The sequence below is a fragment of the Schistocerca gregaria genome, chromosome 5 (assembly GCF_023897955.1).
Source record: "Schistocerca gregaria isolate iqSchGreg1 chromosome 5, iqSchGreg1.2, whole genome shotgun sequence".
Taxonomy (NCBI): Eukaryota; Metazoa; Arthropoda; class Insecta; order Orthoptera; family Acrididae; genus Schistocerca; species Schistocerca gregaria.
In genome coordinates this window covers 304,062,336-304,078,623 of record NC_064924.1, presented here as the reverse complement: position 1 = coordinate 304,078,623, position 16,288 = coordinate 304,062,336, and the positions used below count along the sequence as shown (strand labels likewise).

At 39.8% G+C, this 16,288-nt stretch overlaps 1 long non-coding RNA gene across 2 annotated transcripts in view; it reads right to left on the bottom strand.

The window, feature by feature from the left end:
* Positions 1-5,713: 5,713 nt before the first annotated feature.
* LOC126273175 (uncharacterized) overlaps positions 5,714-16,288 on the bottom strand; it is a 72,876-nt gene continuing 62,301 nt past the window's right edge. For both annotated transcript variants that reach the window (XR_007549315.1, XR_007549316.1), the window contains exons 2-3: positions 6,408-6,561; positions 5,714-6,308 (exon numbers count right to left, since the gene is read on the bottom strand). This is a non-coding gene — a long non-coding RNA (uncharacterized LOC126273175). The remainder of the gene's footprint in view (positions 6,309-6,407; positions 6,562-16,288) is intronic.

Genomic DNA, 16,288 nt, shown 5'->3' with positions numbered 1-16,288 from the left:
TCATTGGGTATCTAAAAGGCACATCTCACCACTCCACTGCAACTCTCACATTGGGTGGCAGTATTCCAGCATCCTGACCTTGACCTACCCAGTTCCACCATAGCGATTGATCAACCCGCTCATTATAAGTGCTTCAGAGTGGTCACTGACATCTGCAGTAGGGATCCAAGACCATGTCTCCATCTGCAGCATGCAGTAAAAGAACGTATTTGCTGTGATTTAGGTACCAACATTGTAATTTTATAGGTCATGAATTACTGTGTATGCAAGCAGTGCCAACTGTATGTAGCACATGCTGACATTGCCATGGGGCACATCAGTGCAGTGAAACGTGTTGATCTATGATCTGTCATGGTGTCATTCTTTGTTATATCTCTGTGTTTGTAGTAGGTGTCCTTCTGGTGTATGTTAACTGTATTGCAAGATAGCTTGCACAAATTCCAGAAACACAGGCAATGACAATGCAGGAGTTGGTCGAAGTTTTGTCAGAACAGTTTGCCGAGTTGAAGGATACTGATATGTAACAATGGCAGGTAGATGCTGTAAAGGCATGTAATGAGAGTAGACAGTCTTGAGACAGTGGAAGTATAAGCTTTAGTCGGTGCACCTATTCCTTCCGGGAACCAACTGTAGCTAACTTAGGAATGCCTTTTCTGGGTAAGCTGATGAATGGTGTGACTGTGTTATCAATGAACATTATTTTGAGGAGGTGATGATTTACAGCTTTAAGGAAATGATGAAAACTCATGATTGCACACAGCTGTATTGGCCCAAAAACTGGATGTATGGCAAATTTTCTGGTAATACAACTGCAAGCACTCGTGAGTTTTCAATGTGTATTAATGACTAGATTCTGCCACTAAACCATGTAATTGGTTGGATGAGACATGCTTGCACATGGGCAAATTGGGTGGTTGACTATGCAAAGACATATTTCATTTATCATGAAGAGTTAAATAAGACACATACATTTGAGCAGAGTAAGGAGGGTCTCTGTCAACAGTAACACAAGCAAAAGAGTGCTAGACTCTTCAGGGAACATATGATTGGGTAGCTCAGAAATGAAACAAGTTGGTAGAGGAATTCTTGAACTGGATTAGAAAAATCAATGCACAGACCTACAAGTAGATGCAGAACAAGCAGATAGATAAAATCTTTGTGCAAGAGGAAGAGCACAGGCTGTTGGATGTGTTTTTGAGGGGGCTCCCAGCTGATAAGTTACAGAGAGTTGATGGTGGAGAATCCAAAGGATTTGACTGCTGCCATTACAGTTGCTACACATCTTGAGAAGGTGGACATGGTGACTGAGGGGTAGGAAAATAGTGTTTGCTCCTCACAGGTAAAGTGTAGGTGTGGACATGCAGGCAACATTCGGAGACAGTGCCAGCAACCGCAGTGCTTTGAATGTTGAGAAGTGGGGCTACTGCTGCAAGACTGTTGTAATACGCAGCAAAATGGACAGCAATGATAAGCATTCATTAAACAATAATGGGAATTCCTCAATTACCAGAAGATGTTTCCAATAAAGCAGAATGCTATAAGTGTGTGTGCAGAGATGGAGTGCTGCTTGGTGGGCATAGTGAATAGAAAGTATCATAGATTTTTTAATGGAAATGGACTTGTATTGGCAGCTAGTCTGGACACCCTAAGCAGGAAGAGGCTGTTATCTGTACATTAAAGGTTACATAGCATAGGAGACAATGATGTAGCATCATTGGGGTCAACATTGCTCAGTTGTAATGTTGGAGCAATGCATTTTTGAGTATATTTGGAAGTATTGCCACATGTCTGGAGTGATACTGCGTGATCTTAGGCTGAATTTTCTGGTAACCATCATTCAAGAATTCATCTTTCACAGTATGCTATTGAACTCAGTGTGACATTGCTCCAGCTAGAAACAAACCAAGGCAAGTGTCACATTTATTATTCACGAAGTTATACCAAATAAACTGCAGGCCCATGAATTAAAGCTTCGTTTGCATGATAAAGAACCAAAAGGGACAGGAAAGTTACTCTGGGTGAGTGTGACTACTGACATACCAAGTGAAATAGGTGGTACAGAACCGTTGGAATGCAATGTTAAGTTGAATACATTGCATCATTATGTGCTTAGAAGCATGGCATGTGTGCAGGAAATAGATATGAATTACATGATTCTAGTGAGTGTAGATAATTTTGGCGCTAAGGAAGTGGATCTGTCAAAGGGTTTATTGATTGCAGAGATGAGCATGATCCAGATAGATTAAGTAGAGACCTTCGCCACAAGCAAACCATCAATGCATCTGCATTATGCAGGAAAGTAAAACATTTGAAGGACAGGTTAAGTCAACTATGGAAGCTTTGTTAGTATGATTCACAGATCTTTTGAACCTAGCAATGTCAGTGACACACTACTCTAGAGGAAGCCATTCATAATACCCAAGCAGGTACAACCTATAATGGAAAAATTTGTCGGTCCGCCATTGGCCGACGGCATCATTGAAGAAATTAATAGTCTGTGGGGAACAGCCGTTGTAATTGTCCCAAAGAAATCTCTTGATGGAATGAGGGAATACAAATTTTCTTACAGTTTGCAGTATCTAAATGCAAGCACAGTCATGGGTGCACATCCTGTATTGGATATAACAAAAAATTTAGACAACTTAGGTCAATGTAAATAATTCTCTACAATTGAGTGGTTATCAGAAATAGCAAGTCATTCCGAAGTCCAAGTCCACTGTTCCATGGGGTCACATCAGTATCGACACTTGCTGTTTGGTCCTAAAAATGCATCTGCTACGTTACAGAGGCTGTTGGATGGAGTGCTGAAGGGTCGTGAACTAAAACAGTGTAGTTTATCTATGCAACATGTATTTTCTAAAGACCTGCAGGAGCGTGTGCAACAACTGGAGGAAGTATGAAATTACAATGAAATCCAGACCATTAGCTGTTAATTGTCATCGATAAATATCAATGGGGACAGGTGAAAATGTGTGCCCCGACCAGAACTCGAACCCGGGATCTCTTGCTTACATGGCAGACACTCTGTCTGAATGAATGATCGAGGACACAGAGGATAGTGGGACTGCAGGGACTTATCTCTGGCACACGCTCCCTGTGAGACCCACACTTCCAACTTTACTGTCCACAAAAAATACAACTGTAGTGCCCCTGCCCACTATACTCATTACTCACAGCAGCCTCTCTACTGATTCCAGTAACACTTTGAGCAATGTCAGTGCATCTGCACTGAAGAAGTTCATTGGCTCGTAAGCCTTATCTACATGAAGATGGTATCTGTTCTTTCAGATATGTCCGAAGGAATAGATACCATCTTCATATATTTATACTGGAGGAAGTGTTTCAGAGGTTGTCTTCAGCACTTCTAACACTAACTATTGAGAAGTTTCACTTTACACCAACAGAGGTAAATTATGTAGGTCATTTAATAAGCCAAGATGGAATGAAGACTGACTCATGGTTCATTTGTTGTATTTAACTTCTTAGTGCCATAAACAGCAGAACAACTGCTTTCATTTTTGGGACTTTGTGATTACTATATAATATTTGCTAAACCATTAACTGATTTTTGAAGACAGATGTGAAATTCCTGTAGTCAGCTGACTGTCAGGCTGTATTTGAGAAACTGAAAGGAGCATTGATAATGTGTCCAGTGTTAATAATTCTGAATTTCGAGACTTAATTTATTTCATCTTGTGATGGGAGTAATCAGATGCTTGGGTGTATTTCCAGTCAAGATACAAATGGCAAGGAGCACCTGGTAGCATATGAAGTTGAACAAAGCCGAGCGGAGTTACTCAGTCATGGAAAAGGAAATGTTGAGTGTCATGAACAGTTTTATGTATTCCCATCTTTACCTGTTTGAGAAGAAATTCAAAGCTATAACTTAGTATGTTGCTTTAATATGGTCACTAAGACTAACGGATCCTTCAAGCAGACGGGCACTAAACTTGGGTGAATTTTAGTGGGAAGTACAAGAAACACAGCAATGCCAATGGCTAGAGCAGAGACTAGGATTGTGTAAACACTTGGCAGGAGCATTGCTGAGTGGCAAGAAGTGCAGATTGCTGACACAGACAGCGTATTTAGGAAGTTGCAGCAGTTCGCAGTGCACCAAGTGGCTGTTATGTAGAATAATAAAAGTATTTGCCAGACGTTGTGGTTCCTGCAGCTTTGAAGGACAAATTGTTAAGGGAAGCACACGACCAAGTATTAGTAGGTGATAGTGGATGAGGGGAAACTGAGTGTCAAGTAGCCAAGAATACTGGTGGAAAACAAGGAGGCAGAATATCAAGCAAAATATAAGAAATTGTGTACTGTGTGTATGGCATGTCTGTCACCATTGAGCTTGTTGGCATCCAAGCCATATGAAGTGGTGGCGATACACATTCTGGATTCATTAAACCTAACATCAGAGGGTAACTACTTAGTGTCAACCAATATAGACAACTTTTTGCTTTATGTTGTGATGGTTGCAGTCCCAAATCAGCAGGTGAAGACGTTGGTATAGGCCATGGTAGACAACTGAAATTTGTCGTTTCTGATACAATAATTACTACAGGTTGAGGCACTAATTTTATGTCCAATCTGATGTAGCTATTGTGCCATCAACTGTGCAGTCAACTCAGAACTAATCCTTTCCACCCTCCATAGAATAGAAGAACGGAATGTGTTCTTCATATGGCTGGCAAAATCTTAAGCTACGTGAATAGCCATTATCATGATTGGGAAGTGTATGTCCCTTTCGTCGTGGCGGTGTTTAGTTCTAAAATAAAAGCAGTGTCTTCCTTTCACCCTATGAGGTAGTGCATAGTAGAAAGATGCCGTCACATTTTGAAGTAATTAAGCCTAAGCTTGGGAAAAACAGGGAGTCGGTGAAGAAGTTTGCAAAGGTGTTCAGAGATGTTTGGAAGAAGGTAAAGAAAGTGAATATGAAAGCATGTGAGCTTCATGAGCGAATGAGGTGACGAGATGGTAAAGTACCTGAGTACAGAATCAGTCAGTGGGTCATACTGAAGAAACCCTACACACTGACGTGTAAGATGAATAAATTCCTTACTCGGTATTGGGAACAATACCAGTTCATAGAAATAACAACAGCTGTAAATGTGAAGTTAGTGTCCAACAAGGACTTCAATTGTGCATGCAGGGAATGTTAAACCATTTAAAGGAGCTGTGGATGCTTTACCACAAGTGCCAGTGTCATACCAGCAAAGGACTTTAAGTCTAAAGGTGGGATTCCTATGCCGTGTTTGACGCATGCGGCAGCCGTTGTGCGCCTGATGTAGTGTGGCTGACGCGTAGCTGGCGATTCCTATAGAGCGGCAGCTGCAAGGTGTTTAGTTGGTCTGCTGCATCTGTGCCGAAAGGATGAGTGAGTGCGATTTGTTATTTTATCTAATGTTAGAAGACGTTGAAGATGATGAAATTCAGCTTCAGCTTTGTAAGGGAAATGCTGAAACACATCAGATTTACCCTACAAGAACTGAGGAAGGCTGTTTTGAACAACTCATCAATCGGCACTTGTTAAAAAATGACCAGAAATTTAGAGATTATTTTAGGTTGAACATAGCGCAGTTTAACTATGTTCTCGATCTCGTCAAAGAAGATATCACAAAGGATTCGTCTCCCAGATATCCATACCCTATAACACCAGATGAAAAACTATCTTTAACATTGAGGTATGTACAATAAAATTTGTATATGTGTTTTTGCTTTATTAATAATGCACACAGTGTAAAAAATGAAAATAGTACAATACAAAAATATGAAATTAACACTTATTGCAACATTAAATGGGTTCGCAAGCTGGCGTTTCGGTCTCTGTGTTGTCAGATGGTGTGATGGCAGTGTTATCCACACTTGATGTCGTTGGAGTTGTTGAGTATTAGAAAGTACGAAGAGATAAAAGACGCACAGAAGAGTAGTATTCAAATGAACTGTGATACTCCAAATCAATAAGCATTTGCAAGGATCTCAATTTGGCTTCATTGATCAAATTATGATTCAATTTTTTTTACGTTGAGGGCGATACTTTTAAAAAATAAATTGATGTAATCATCACGCTTTCCTGCAGCCAGTCTTTTCATTAAGGTTTCTCTGTCGGCCCGCCAAGAATTCGTCAACTCCATGATTTTTTTTGTTGTGACCTTTTCCTTGGGTGGTCGAACGACGCGATGTCTTCCTTGTCTTCGGAAAAAATTTCTTTTTCTGACGAAGTTGGCGATGTCTGGCACACCTCTCTGTTACTCGGTTCACCATCATATTGTGGGCTTTGCACTTCATCTACCTCAATGCTGGATGTACTTCTGTGAAATATATTAAAAAATTACAGGTAATTCATTGTCAATAATAAAACAAAACAGAATAAAAAATTATGTAAACAGGCAAATTGTATGGCAACTTACCCTCGCTTGTGATCCATTTTGTTTAAAAATTTAACATATTAGCCACTGGCCATTTATTTCCTTTACTGGAAGCAGAATGTCCAGTACTGTTTCCTTTTCCCTGCTTTTTTGGTGTGTGTCTTTTATATTCTTTCATCTTTTTTGCAGTCTTCAACTATAAAACACAATAGAGTCAAATAATTATGTACATTAATATTCGTTAGATGTAAAAATAAAAGTAATTTTTACAGTTACACCTATCTTATTTTTAGGTTTATGGCAACAGGGGAAATATTCAGATAACTGGCATTTGCATTCAGAATATCTGCTTCTTACATTAATAAAATCATACAAGTCATGCTGTCAGTTCTACATAAGAAGTTACTGCCAATCCTTTTCCCACCAATGTCATCTGACCAATTGGAATCAAAATGTAAGGAATTTGAAGAAAAATGGCAATTTCCTAACTGTGTTGGTGCCATAGATGGAAAATGTGCAAATTTTTTCCCCTGTACTGTCAGGTTCATTGTATTACAAGTACAAACATTTTTTCTCTACCGTCCCTCTTTCTGTGTTTGACGCGAACTATAAATTCATTTTCATTGATGTTGGGTCATATGGGAAAGAAGGTGACAGTGAAATTTTTGATAAAAGTAATATCGGGAAACTGTTTCCAAGTGGTAAGATGTTTCATCTGCCTACTACGCTGTCGGATTCGGACATAGTAGTGCCACATGCTTTTGTAAGCGATGAGGCAAACATGATGAAACCTTTCTCTCATCAAGTTGCTAGTACTGACCAAAAAACAAAAGCTATTTTTAAGTACCGTCCTTCACGAGCTCGTAGAGTTTCTGAAAATGCCTTCACTCTGTTAAGTAAAGTATTTCACATATTTTATTCGCCGATCAGTCCGAAGCCACAAACGACTGATAATTTGACTATTGTTGCTTGCTTTTTACGCAATTTACTTAGAGATGCATTCTTAGAGAAAAATAATGAGCCACATTTTGAATTAAACAGAAGTGAACCATTACCCACTGAAAATCTTGGACCATTAGCAGCAAGGAGTTATGGTTACGCACTGCTGATGGATTTTCTGTGCGAGATTCATTTACAGAATACTTCAACAGCCGTGCAGTTGCAGGGATAACAACGTGGCAAACTGATCACGTTAACAGAACTCAGTAGGCTTTGAACTCCCTAGCATTACTGAATAACCTTTAAAAATTTGTATGCACATCATAATAAATTGAACTTTTATAACGTACATCAGGTTTTGGTATTCACTTCGTGTACACTTCATTATTATAATAACAACAACTGAATATTATGTGGGACGATTATACTTATTCTTGTTTATTACAATATTTGTTTTAATGTATGTTGTGTCTTCCTCCTTCACCCCCATAAGGTGTTTGACTTACATCCAGTATTAATGTACCAATGAATTGTGTACAGTCAGTTTTTTTAAAGGAAGCCAACGAATAATTATGCAAATTCCCTTCTCCCAGATCGCGTTATCAAAGAGAATATTCAGAATTGGTGTGATATTTCTGATGATACTGCTCCACTTCGGGGGAGAAGTTGTGGACATGCTAAGGAACAAACAACTTGAAGCTTCAGACAAGAATATGTCGTACCAGCTAGTCGCAAGTGGCTGTTAAAATGGACCCATAACACATGGGAGGGGAGGAATGAGATATAAAGATTGAAAAAAAAAAAGAGAGTTTTTATGGAGCTGAACCTCAAAGCCAAGAAAGAAAGAAAGCTAAGACAGGTAGAGGGAGGGTTTCACAGGAGTTATGATTTTTGTATGGCAGGTTAAGAGATCAATTATGCCAAGTAATGGATTTGGTGCCATGAACATTGTAATGATTGAACAGGATGGTTAGATGCATGGGGTAAAGTTGTCAAAGACAGTGTTTGGTACAGCTAATAATGACATGTACATGTGCAGGGCATGGTGTGTACTAACAGCGCAATTGGGGAATGACATCCCATGAAGTTAGCAAATTTGTAGTGAGATATGGTGAATAACATCAGGATAGTAAGGGAATCAACTATGGAGTTAACAGGATACTTCGAAGACACTTGTAAGAAATATTGAGAGAGATTTGGATAAAGTGAATAACATCAGGATAGTAAGGGAATCAACTATGGAGTTAACAGGATACTTCGAAGACACTTGTAAGAAATATTGAGAGAGATTTGGATAAAGTGCTTACTCATGGCATAGCAAAGCTGCAGTGATTGCTGGCAGATGGCTTAAGTCATGCAATGACAGTAGTGTCAACCCTGCAGGAGATGGAGTCATGTGGTGCATTTTACTTCTTAGCTGGACTACTGAAGATGCAGCAAGATTTAACATCAGAATTCCATCACTTCGTGGAGCCAACAGAACATAGTTTGTCATTCTATTATCATACATCGACAGTTGAAGTTAATGTTGAGAGAGAGAGGGGGGGGGGGGGGGGGGAAGAGGGGGGGTGTTCTTGTATTAGTGCTGTTCCCAGTGATGAGTGTGGATGCACACTACCAGCAATTCACAATTCATTACTAGCCATTAAAATGGGAAGGTATAGGTAAATTTGTAGTGGTGAAAACACAGAAAATAGTATCAGAGCAGAAAGAAACCTTTGTATTGACATCAGCCGAGAGATTATGCTTGCTCCAGAGAGAGAATATTATGGTAAGTCTGACTAGGATGGTCCAGACTAGTGCACAACAGTAGGAAAAGTGACATTATTTCTGGAGAAGTCAGAAGGAGCATGTTGTCAGAGGGAAGTCATGATGCCCCACTTATTTTTCCAGAAGATGGACATGCATTGGATTTACTCTGTGTTTTCTCCAGCAGTGGTAATAGTGGAATGGTATGAACAAGGAAGTACTAAGGCAATGATGTGGTTGGAATTTGGGTGTAGTGGGGTACTAGTAAACGGAACAATCTGTGACACAATGGGTAAGATGTCTTGTCTCCCAGCTACCATCTCTGGAATTACTATAAAATACACAGCTATAGTTGTATTGGCCAACTAGTTCTTTAGTGGTTCTGATTGTGTTTTGTGTAACCTACATCGGCCTTGAGCGAAAACCCCCTCCAGCACCATGAACTGCCAGTGCGCCAAACATCAGTGTAATGGGGTAACAATTATTTAGTGAAAATTAGTTGAGTAAGAATTAGAGAATTAGTTTGTAATCAAGAGGAAATGTGGAGCTTAAGGAAAAGTTAAATGAGATTGTTATGTGTCCTGAACAGCTGTCAAAATAGCAGAATTTGGTTGTACTAGTTTATAAATGGTGATTCAGTGAAGACATGTTCCTATAGGGAAGGGGGATGGTGCAGTTGATTGAATTGTTTGATTGTAAGAATATATGAATCTTGTGGTTTAAGCTGGATTAGTATAATAGAAAAACTATGTGTACTATGTGTAAATGTTATCATGTAAATGTATATCAAAATTTTTTTGGGGGAACTTTCAGCAAAACGGTGGGAGGGTCTTTTCTAAATGAGGGAGGCATGTTGTATCGGAAAATAGTGTACTTGATATGGCTGAGGAAAAATTAAGACATCTCCCTCGGCCACTGTAAGAAGCCAGGGAAGCAGATCATGTAAGTTTGCTGACCAATGCTTCACCAAAAACATCTGCTGATACAGCATATGTGCGGCTAGCGAGACACCGAGGCAGTGACCTCATGTTGCCACCAAGCTAAGACAAAGAAGGTGCAGTGGTATTGACACTGCAGAAATCCAGTGTCACAGCGATTGCATGACCTGGCTACTCCATATTTGGGCTCAAAGCAAGGAAACGCCAATAACATGTTAATACTCATAATTTCTGTGCTGGGACTTAGCACTCTACAACTGGTGGGCCACTTGTGGGGTGCTATTAAAGCTGCTGCCAGTCTTCTGCACTCAAGGTCTGTTTCTCCCACCTGTGAACTAGCAGGCTCTCATCCTCCATTGCCTGTGCAGACAAACTTCTTGCTTCATGCCTCTGCAGGCAAGGACAGCCTCTACTGTTGTGATGGTATGTCCGGCATCCTGGAAAACTGATAAACTTGCAAAATTTATGTATTTTACCCACGAACACTGGAAAAGGCAGGGTGTCCATTTGATTTTGGGAAGAGATGTTTGCTTGCCTTCTGGTTAGCTTGATGCAGCACTGCGCTCACTGTTCACCCTCAGTTTGGTGCTGTGCAACCACCCTTCACTGGTGTTTTGGCGTCCCCTAACCTCTCCACACTCTACGATGCAGCGGTCTGCCAGCCGACCCAGCCTGGCTGAGTCCAGATGAGCTGTGAGGTGGTTTATTGTTGTTGACATGGAATGATTGCACACCTATCACTGCAGCTGGACCATAGCACCGAGGCCTGTTGTTGTGTTGGTCATGATTTTGTGTATTTGTGACACAATGTGACCAGCAAGGATCTGTGATAAGTATTTGGTGTGATTTACATTTACATCTGTTAAAATGTACTGCCCTGTTTGCTAACATGGTGCTAACACAGAAATGTGATTTTAGAGGAGTTTGTGGTCATCCTACAGCAGAAGAAGCAGTATCAAGTGTTGTGGGTAAGCAGTAAACAGTGCCTCCTCTCCGTCTACATGATTTTTTAGTGGAACACAGCAGGACAAAGAAACCCATAAAATTGGTAGTGTAAAAGATATTATAGCTCCTAACCAAACTGTTCATTCTAAAGACAATAAAATTTGCTACCTGAATATTCAAGGAGCCGGCCGCGTGGCCGTGCCGTTCTAGGCACTTCAGTCTGGAATCGCGTGACCGCTACGATCGCAGGTTTGAATCCTGCCTCAGGCATGGATGTGTGTGATGTCCTTAGGTTAGTTAGATTTAATTAGTTCTAAGTTCTAGGTGACTGATGACCTCAAAAGTTAAGCTGCATAGTGCTCAGAGCCAACCAATATTCAATTTATTGGAAGTAATTTTGGATTAGAGGACAAATTTATTATTTTTTGTCTGAGTGAACACTGGGCAACAGGCAGTGAACTTACAGCTGTCAAATTTGATAACTATAAAATAGCAAATGGTTACTGTAGAAAAGTGCATAAAAGGGATGGTGTGACATTGTACACTAACCAGTCACTCCATTAATAGGTTGTATCTAGACTATTTGTGTGATGAACAGAATTTTGAAGCCACTGGTATAGTTAGTGACAATTTTAAGTTAGTGATAATAGCCTTATACAGATCATCTAAGTGTATCATTAGTGTATTTTTTAAAAAAAACTGGACTTGCTGTTAGATGTACATAGAAAGACAAAATGGTTAAGTTATGACACTGTAATAGGTGGAGATTTGAATGCAGATTTTGATGTAACAGTAACTAAACATAGTGTCACTAAGCTCAAAAACCTTCTAAGACAGTACAATCTCCACTTTATCAATAACAAACCCACAAGAGATGAAGCTTGTCTTGACAATATCTTTGTCAGTTCCAATACTACAGAAGACTCATGTGATATGACAGTATTCCCATTCTCAGATCACGATTCTGTATCATTAAATTACATAAGCAGGTTGTGTGCTCATAGTAACATTTATAACCCTGTCCTAAAAATAGATCGGTCACAAATGATAAAATTGACAGGTTTTGTGAGTCCTTCACTAACAGAGACTGGTTTGGCCAATGGTCTGGTGACACAAATTATGGAAAGATCTGTCAGCAAAACTAATATTTGAAAAGATTTTCAAAGTGTTTTTGACACAATTTAATGACTGCATTCCAATAAAGAAATTCAAAATAATCAACAAAGGCAAGGGTATAAACATACAAAACCCATGGTATACTGCAAACTAACAAATCTGAAAAACCAAGTTATGTTGTTGCACAGTATACGTAAAAATCTGAAGACTGACCATGCCAGATAAGTGTATGTTCAATGTAAGAATAAGAACAAAAAAGCCACAGTGGAAGCCAAAAGAGCACACAGCTTCAACAGTATTGAGAATGCCACAAGTAAATGCAAATCTGCATGGAAAATAATAGTGTTACTAAAGATGAAAGAAACAAAAACAATTAGTATATGCCCTCAGAAATCCAATGATTTCTTTATTAAATAAGTTCAAGAAGTAGGAAATGCTATCACCAAACCTGCCATTAGTTCATCTCAGATTCTTTCAAAAAATGTCTGTAAACCACTCGTAAATACAGGTATGTTTACTTTCTCTGAGGTCCCATCTAGTCTTGGCCTAAAAATATTTAAACATCTGAAATCATCTGAGTGTAGACATATATGACATTTCTTGTTGTTGTTGTTGTTGTTGTTGTTGTTTTCAGTCCTGAGACTGGTTTGATGCAGCTCTCCATGCTACTCTATCCTGTGCAAGCTTCTTCACCTCCCAGTACCTACTGCAACCTACATCCTTCTGTATCTGCTTAGTGTATTCATCTCTTGGTCTCCCTCTACGATTTTTACCCTCCACGCTGCCCTCCAATGCTAAATTTGTGACCCCTTGATGCCTCAGGACATGTCATACCAACCGATCCCTTCTTCTAGTCAAGTTGTGCCACAAACTTCTCTTCTCCCCAATCCTATTCAATAAGTCCGCATGAGTTATGTGATCTATCCACCTTATCTTCAGCATTCTTCTGTAGCACCACATATCGAAAGCTTCTATTCTCTTCTTGTCCAAACTAGTTATCGTCCATGTTTCACTTCCATACATGGCTACACTCCAAACAAATACTTTCAGAAACGACTTGCTGATATATAAATCTATATTCGATGTTAACAAATTTCTCTTCTTCAGAAACGCTTTCCTTGCCATTGCCAGTCTACATTTTATATCCTCTCTACTTCGACCATCATCAGTTATTTTACTTCCTAAATAGCAAACTTCCTTTACTACTTTAAGTGTCTCATTTCCGAATCTAATTCCCTCACCATCACCCAATTTAATTTGACTACATTCCATTATCCTCATTTTGCATTTGTTGATGTTCATCTTATATCCTCCTTTCAAGACACTGTCCATTCTGTTCAACTGCTCTTCCAAGTCCTTTGCCATCTCTGACAGAATTACAATGTCATCGGCGACCCTCAAAGTTTTTACTACCTCTCCATGAATTTTAATACCTACTCCAAATTTTTCTTTTGTTTCCTTTACTGCTTGCTCAGTATACAGATTGAATAACATCAGGGAGAGACTACAACCCTGTCTCCCTCCTTTCCCAACCACTGCTTCCCTTTCATGCCCCTCGACTCTAATAACTGCCATCTGGTTTCTGTACAAATTGTAAATAGCCTTTCACTCCCTGTATTTTACCCCTGCCACCTTCACAATTTGAAAGAGAGTATTCCAGTCAACATTGTCAAAAGCTTTTTCCAAGTCTACAAATGCTAGAAACGTAGGTTTGCCTTTTCTTAATCTTTCTTCTAAGATAAGTCGTAAGGTCAGTATTGCCTCATGGGTTCCAACTTTTCTACGGAATCCAAACTGATCCTCCCTGAGGTCTGCATCTACCAGTTTTTCCATTCGTCTGTAAAGAATTCGCATTAGTATTTTGCAGCTGTGACTTATTAAACTGATAGTTCGGTAATTTTCACATCTGTCAGCACCTGCTTTCTATGGGATTGGAATTATTATATTATTCTTGAAATCTGAGGGTATTTCGCCTGTCTCATACATCTTGCTCACCAGCCAGTAGAGTTTTGTCATGACTGTCTCTCCCAAGGCCGTCAGTAGTTCTAACTGAATGTTGTCTACTCCCGGGTTCTTGTTTCGACTCAGGTCTTTCAGTGCTCTGTCAAACTCTTCACACAGTATCTTATCTCCCATTTCGTCTTCATCTACATCCTCTTCCATTTCCATAATATTGCCCTCAAGTACATTGCCCTTATATAAACACTCTATATAGTCCTTCCACCTTTCTGCCTTCCCTTCTTTGCTTAGAACTGGGTTGCCATCTGAGTTCTTGATATTCATACAAGTGGTTCTCTTCTCTCCAAAGGTCTCTTTAATTTTCCTGTAGGCTGTATGTATCTTACCCCTAGTGAGATAAGCTTCTACATCATTACATTTGCCCTCTAGCCATCCCTGCTTAGCCATTTTGCACTTCTTGTCAATCTCATTTTTGAGACGTTTGTATTCCTTTTTGCCTGCTTCATTTACTGCATTTTTATATTTTCTCCTTTCATCAATTAAATTCAATATATCTTCTGTTACCCAAGGATTTCTACCAGCCCTCGTCTTTTTACCTACTTGATCGTCTGCTGCCTTCACTACTTCATCCCTCAGAGCTACCCATTCTTCTTCTACTGTGTTTCTTTCCCCCATTCCTGTCAATTGTTCCCTTATGCTCTCCTTGAAACTCTGTACAACCTCTGGTTCTTTCAGTTTATCCAGATCCCATATCCTTAAATTCTCACCTTTTTGCAGTTTCTTCAGTTTTAACCTACAGGTCATAACCAATAGATTGTGGTCAGAGTCCACATCTGCCCCTGGAAATGTCCTACAGTTTAAAACTTGATTCCTAAATCTCTGCCTTACCATTATATAATCTATCTGATACCTTTTAGTATCTCCAGGATTCTTCCATGTATACTACCTTCTTTTATGATTCTTGAACCAAGTGCATAATTCTACCAGACAGCTTCCTCTTTCATTTCTTAGCCCCAAACCATATTCACCCACTATGTTTCCTTCTCTCCCTTTTCCTACTGACGAATTCCAGTCACCCATGACTATTGAATTTTCGTCTCCCTTCACTACCTGAATAATTTCTTTTATCTCATCATACATTTAATCAATTTCTTCATCATCTGCAGAGCTAGTTGGCATATAAACTTGTACTACTGCAGTAGGCATGGGCTTTGTGTCTATCTTGGTCACAATAATGCGTTCAGTATGCTGTTTGTAGTAGCTTACCTGCACTCCTATTTTTTTATTGATTAAAAAACCTACTCCTGCATTACCCCTATTTGATTTTGTATTTATAACCCTGTATTCACCTGACCAGAAGCCATGTTCCTCATGCCACCGAACTTCACTAATTCCCACTATATCTAACTTTAACTTATCCATTTCCCTTTTTAAATTTTCTAACCTACCTGCCCGATTAAGGGATCTGACATTCCACGCTCCGATCCATAGAATGCCAGTTTCCTTTCTCCTGATAACGACGTCCTCCTGAGTAGTCCCCGCCCGGAGATCCGAATGGGGGACTATTTTACCTCTGAAATATTTTACCCAAGAGGAGGCCATCATCATTTAATCATACAGTAAAGCTACATGTCCTCGGGAAAAATTATGGCTGTAGTTTCCCCTTGCTTTCAGCCGTTCGCAGTACCAGCACAGCAAGGCTGTTTTGTTTAATGTTGCAAGGCCAGATCAGTCAATCATCCAGACTGTTGCCCCTGCAACTACTGAAAAGGCTGCTGCCCCTCTTCAGGATCCACATGTTTGTCTGGCCTCTCAACAGATACCCCTCCATTGTGGTTGCACCTACGGTACGGCCATCTGTATCGCTGAGGCAGCAAGCCTCCCCACCAACGGCAAGGTCTATGGTTCATGGGGGGGGGGGGGACATTTCTTGTAACATTCTAAAAAAGTAATAGATTGTATTGTGTATCCTTTCACCTACTGCATAAATAAGTATATGTCTGAGGGATATTTTCCTGATGAGTGCGGTAGCATTCTCACTTCCCGTGCCCGGATTCCCGGGTTCGATTCCCGACGGGGTCAGGGATTTTCTCTGCCTCGTTATGACTGGGTGTTGTGTGATGTCCTTAGGTTAGTTAGGTTTAAGTATTTATAAGTTCCATCGGACTGATACCATAGATATTAAGTCCCATAGTGCTCAGAGCCATTTGAACCATTTTTTTTCCTGATGAGCTAAAAGTGTCTAGGGTAGTCCCAGTATATAAAAAAGGAGATATT